Source organism: Sinocyclocheilus grahami, unplaced genomic scaffold, assembly GCF_001515645.1.
Source record: "Sinocyclocheilus grahami isolate Dianchi unplaced genomic scaffold, SAMN03320097.WGS_v1.1 scaffold374.1, whole genome shotgun sequence".
In the NCBI taxonomy this organism is placed as follows: Eukaryota; Metazoa; Chordata; class Actinopteri; order Cypriniformes; family Cyprinidae; genus Sinocyclocheilus; species Sinocyclocheilus grahami.
In genome coordinates this window covers 166,201-171,932 of record NW_015505553.1, presented here as the reverse complement: position 1 = coordinate 171,932, position 5,732 = coordinate 166,201, and the positions used below count along the sequence as shown (strand labels likewise).

Below are 5,732 nucleotides of genomic sequence, written 5' to 3'. Positions count from 1 at the left end.
CAAGAGGACCGAGCATCTGACTTCCCTGACCTGTCTGATGACCTGAGGAAGCAGGGCAATCAGGGGGAAGGCATACAAGTGAGTGCTGGGTCAGTGAAAGTTGTCTTCTGAGGCGAAGAGTTCCACCTCTGCTGTCCCAAAGACAGACCAGATTGTCTGAACCATCTGGGGATGTAGTCTCCATTGTACTGGTGCTACATTGCTCCTGGACAGCATACCCGCTCCTAGGTTCAGTCTGCCACCTTACCAATTTTAACTCATGTACTGATTACATGATTACATGTGCTGTATGTATAGTGAATGAAGTTGGTTAATGGCAAATGCTGTGTCTGTGTGTGTGTTCTATGTATTTTAAATAGACCTAGGCCTATATATCTGTCCCAAGGATCCCAGCATTTGCATATAGATATTAGCTATATATTTTTTGTGTGACAATTTGTCACCTTTCTTAATAGTTAATTACTTTTTCAACCTGGGGCCGGTTGCATAAACCCAATGCAATAAATAAATTAGGCGCTGCGTAATATCTGTTACGGGGCTGACGAGACGTGAGACGTGCGGATCCATCTGCAAGGCTTTATTGTGGAGAAGACAGAGACGTGGTCATGAAGCAGGCAGGGTCAAACAGAGGCAGACAGGTATATGGCGGGCAAAACACAAGAACAGTCACAGGGCTAGCGAAGGTCACCGATGGGCAGACAGAATCGGAAGGGACAAGACTAAGGGAGAAATCCAAGAAACCAGGCAAAGATCAAGAACCGAGAAAAGGGCTAAGGCTAAGACTAAGACTAAGGCTAAGACTAAGGCTAAGGCTAAGGCTAAGGCTAAGGAAAATCACTAAGGCTCCGTAATGTAGCTATCTGGGGAAAGATAAGCGCTAAACAATACTTGGCAGAGGGAAGGGATCAGAGTGAGTGTTAAATAGTGAGGGAGTGATATGAAACAGCTGGGTGCAATCAGTGTAAACAGCTGTGTGCAATCCGTGCTGAGTGCAATCAGTGCAATGCATGATGGAAAATGTAGTCCGGGGTGATGTGCAACAGTGTGTAGTGCGAGAGTCAATGAAATTGGAAGTTCATGGACTGGATTCGTGACAGGTAGGCTGCGTGAGAACGCCATTTGCTTTCAGTTTCGCATTGAATTAGCCTTATTCGTTTGGGCTTGTTTAGCAACTTGTATTTTTCATTGTTTTCTTCTGAAACTGTTCAAAATAGCCTATAGGCTAGGTATTGTGTTTATTGTTTGTATATTATAATTGATAACATTTAGCTTTATTTACCGGTGTTATTTAGGAATGTAATAATGCGGTTTGTGCTTATCTGTGTTTAACCTAAACCTAAACAACGTAACATTAATGTAGACATATACCGGTATCTAAATAGGATTTTATAATTGTATGCTATATAGACCTACCACATTACCCGCCACTGGATGTAGAATGAGTAGCAATAAACTACATTTTGGCATTTTGTAATACTTATGTGGATATTTTGGTGAAAGTAACGCAAAAGTAGTGTAACGCAATTCAGAGACAGCAATATTGTAATGTAACTAATTACTTTAGTTAGACAGTAACTAGTAATATATAGTGTATTACATTTGGGAAGTAACTTGCCCAACACTGCTGAGGAAATACATCAACTTGGATGTATTTGGATGTATATATGCTGTGGATCGCCGGATCGGCTTTCACCTATGAGGCGCCGGGCTGGAGAGAAAGAGAGCGACAGTTCGCGAGAGAGGCCGAGTGTGTCCGAGAGAGAGCGAGATGCGTGAGCGAGACCAAAAATGTGCACGAGAGGGACCGAGTGCGTCCGAGAGAGAGCGAGAGAATGCAGACAGGGTTTTATGTTTACGCGGCGCAATGCAACGCAACTCGTAAAAAGACAGTATAAGTCATTATAATCAGTAATTATGTCCCCACTGGATGCAACAAATGCCTTGTTTATAATGGGTTTGAATGTTTTTGTCTCGTCTCTCTGGCCGGGACACGGCATCACAGTACGGTAAGGGGCGTAACATTTCTGTCTCACGCTTGAGGTATTCGGCCAATCACAATACGCACTAGATAGCTGGCCAATCAGAGCACACCTTGCTTTTTCAGACCGATGAGCTTTGTAAAAATGTACGCGTTTCAAAAAGGCGGGGCATAGAGGAGAAACAATGACGTACAGTATGTGGAAAATAATGTGTTTTTTTTACTTTAAACCGCATAAACACATTTCATTATACCAAATACACAAAATAATGATCTTTTTAGCAACATCATATGACCCCTTTAATGTGATGCACTTGCTGCCTCAGATACAACTGTTCTAATGACAGACAAACCACAGACTTCCGTCATTCGCTGGTAAAAAAACTAACTCCATTTGATGTTGATTTTCATAAAATGTTAAGTGCAAGTGTCTGATAAAGCCACAATACCAACTCCACCATTGGATTTTTAATTTATCAAAACTGTGATACCCTACGGTTTTGTGAAACGCCGCCACTGCTCTGGAAAATCTACATTATGGAGGTTTTAGAGAGAAAATCGAAAGAGTCCTTATCACGAACACTGACAGCAGTGATATTTTAGAGGGATTGTATGAGCAAAAATTTATAAATAAAATTCCTTGATCTTTTAAAATAAAAGAACTGTGCCATGAAAACATTATTACAGAACTTAAACTTCCTGTAGGCCTATAAAAAGAACTCTACTGAAATTAATCTGCAAAACATCTTAATGCGCAATTTTGTCAAACACATTCACCCACATATGAACACAATTTTGCTACCCATCCGTATTATTTACTTTCTTATGTGTAACACAATATGAGAAGTTTAGCATAATATCCAAGCTCTTTTCCATTTTTTTCCCATTAAAACAACAATGCTAATTATGATGTCAAAGTCGGTTGTTATATTACACACAGTATTCAAATATCTGACTGTCAAAAGTCAAAGTGCAAAACTGCAACAAATTTATAAAAATTAGACAAAAAATAATCATAAGATAATAACAATACCTAATTTTATTTGACAGAAAAATATTGTTTTACAAAAAAAAAAAAAAACTGCAGGGTTACTTGTTAATATGCAGACAGCCTATAACTGTACATTATATGATACTGTTATGATAAAAATCTTTGACAGTATTTTCTTAATTTTTATCAGGAGGTAGGCCTATATAAAATCAAAAAATGCCTTCAATATTAAATACGAGAATTTTATGCATCCACTGTGGGGGAAAACAACTTATGTACACTTCTATACACTGGAGAAAAACATGGATTATCATATATTTACTTCAAATGAGCACTAAACACATGCAATGTCTGTTTCATTCATACTGGACGCCAGAGGGCGCCCTTGCACAGAAACTCAAAATATGCATCACAGGCAACGTTTACATGCAACCATATAATCCGTTTGTAATCGTAATAATTGACGGTTCAATTGGACTGAAAAGCCTTCACGTAAACACCTTAATTGATCCGATTGAGCTCAATCAGAATGAAATTTCGATCGGATTTTATTCCTTTTCTAATACAATTGAGAGTGCTCTGTTCACTCCTTGGGTTTATATGTCAGAATGGCTGAGTGGTCTAAGGTGCCAGCTGCAAGTCATATCAACCTTCTCAGTTGAGGTTTCTGGTCTCCAAATGGAGGCGAGGGTTCAAATCCCACTTCTGACAAAGGTTCTTTTTAGAGTGAATAGAATTGGAAGTAATTATGAAACAGTAAATACATATTTTGGATCCTTTATTCTGCCATCTGACCAACTCCAGTGATATAATTGCCCTTCACATCCTTGTTTGGTTATGTCAGAATGGTCGAGTGGTCTAAGGACGGAGACGCAAGGCGTATCAACCTTCTCAGTTGTTGAGGTTTCTGGTCTCCAAATGGAGGCGTGGGTTTAAGTTCCACTTCTGACAAAGGCTCTTTTTAAAGTGAACAGAGTAGAATTAGAAGTAATTATGAAACAGTAAATACATATTTTGTGTACTTTATTTTGCCATCTGACCAACGCCAGTGATAGATTTGCCCTTCACATCTTTGGGTGATTGTGTCAGAATGGTCGAGTCGGCTAAGGTGCCAGACTCAAAGCATGTCAACCTTCTCAGTTGTTGAGGTTTTCTGGTCTCCAAATGGAGGCGTTGGTTCAAATCCCACTTCTGACAAAGATGCTTTAAGAGTGAACAGACTAGAAGTAGAATTTTAAGTAATTGTGAGACAGAAAATGCTTTATTCTGCATCCTTTATTTTGCTTCTGACCAACTCCAGTGATAGAATTGCCCTTCACATCCTTGTCTGGTTATGTCAGAATGGCGGAGTGGTCTAAGGTGCCAGACTCAATGCATGTTAACCTTCTCAGTTATTGAGGTTTCTGGTCTCCAAATGGAGGTGTGGGTTCAAATCCCACTTCTGACAATGACTGTTTTAGAGTGAACAGACTGGAAGTAGAATTTGAAGTAATTATGAGACAGTAAATTATATATTTTGGAACCTTTATTTTGCCATCTGACCAACTCCAGGGATAGGGTTGCCCTTCACATTGTAGCGTCTGGACCACTCAAACACACAATATATATTTTGTTAGCTAGATTTCACAAATACTCTGTAACACCCCAGGACGCCGAACAGGACACTGGTTTCATGGTAACCCGATACATTTACAACCTTGTGGAATGCGAGCAGACTCTCAGCTGCATTCTCCAGAAGCAAGAGGCACAAATGCACAGTAGAAATTGACTTTTCTACTAATTAATTCATAGGAAAACCTTTCTTTGAATGAACACACATATTCTTCAGGCCATTGTGTATAGTATTGCTGTTTTGTATTAATCTGTTGTATTATAGACTATTTTTATCCATGCTTACGATAAACCACTCATTCATATAACCTTACATATACCTTGTTTAGTATCTATGAATTCGCCTTCTGATGATCTAAACAAGAATGTATATTATATGTTGGTACATAGGCAATATATTAGTGCCCTGAGATCCTGTCTAAAATATTCATAATTAATCATAACTAGTTATGGTTAATTATTCATATTTCCCATAAGCTGATTCGTTACACATCCTTGTCTGATTATGTCAGAATGGCTGAGTGGTCTAAGGCTCCAGACTCAAGGTTTATCAACCTTCTCAGTTGTTGAGGTTTCTGGTGTCTAAATGGAGGTGTGGTTTCAAATCCCATTTCTGACAAAGGCTATTTTAGAGTGAACAGACTAGAATTTGAAGTAATTATGTGACAGTAAATGATATCTTTTGAATCTTTTTTTTGCTTCTGACCAACTCCAGTGATAGATTTGTCCTTCACACCTTTGGGTGAACTTGTCAGAATGGCTGAGCGGTCTAAGCGCCAAACTCAAGGCATATAAACCTTTTCAGTTATTGAGGTTTCTGGTCTCCAAATGGAGGCGTGGGTTCAAATCCCACTTCTGACAAAAGCTCTTTTAGAGGGACTGGACTAGAAGTAGAATTGGAAGTAATTATGAGAGAGTAAATTATATGTTTTGGATCCTTTATTTTGCCATCTGACCAACTCCAGGGATAGGGTTGCCCTTCACATCCTTGCACGTTTATGTCAGAATGGCCGAGCGGTCTAAGGTGCCAGACTCAAGGCTGTAGAGTCTGGACCAATCAGCCACACCATTTTTCATAAGATTTAACAAATCAGTTATTCATTAGATTAACAAATCGTCAGAGACCCCTCACCCAATAAACATACTGGGTGT

At 39.2% G+C, this 5,732-nt stretch overlaps 1 non-coding gene across 1 annotated transcript; it reads left to right on the top strand.

The window, feature by feature from the left end:
• The first annotated feature begins 5,330 nt into the window (after positions 1-5,330).
• On the top strand, positions 5,331-5,441 carry trnal-caa (transfer RNA leucine (anticodon CAA)). The gene is made up of 2 exons: positions 5,331-5,367; positions 5,396-5,441. It is a non-coding gene; the product is annotated as a tRNA-Leu (tRNA).
• Positions 5,442-5,732: the final 291 nt, after the last annotated feature.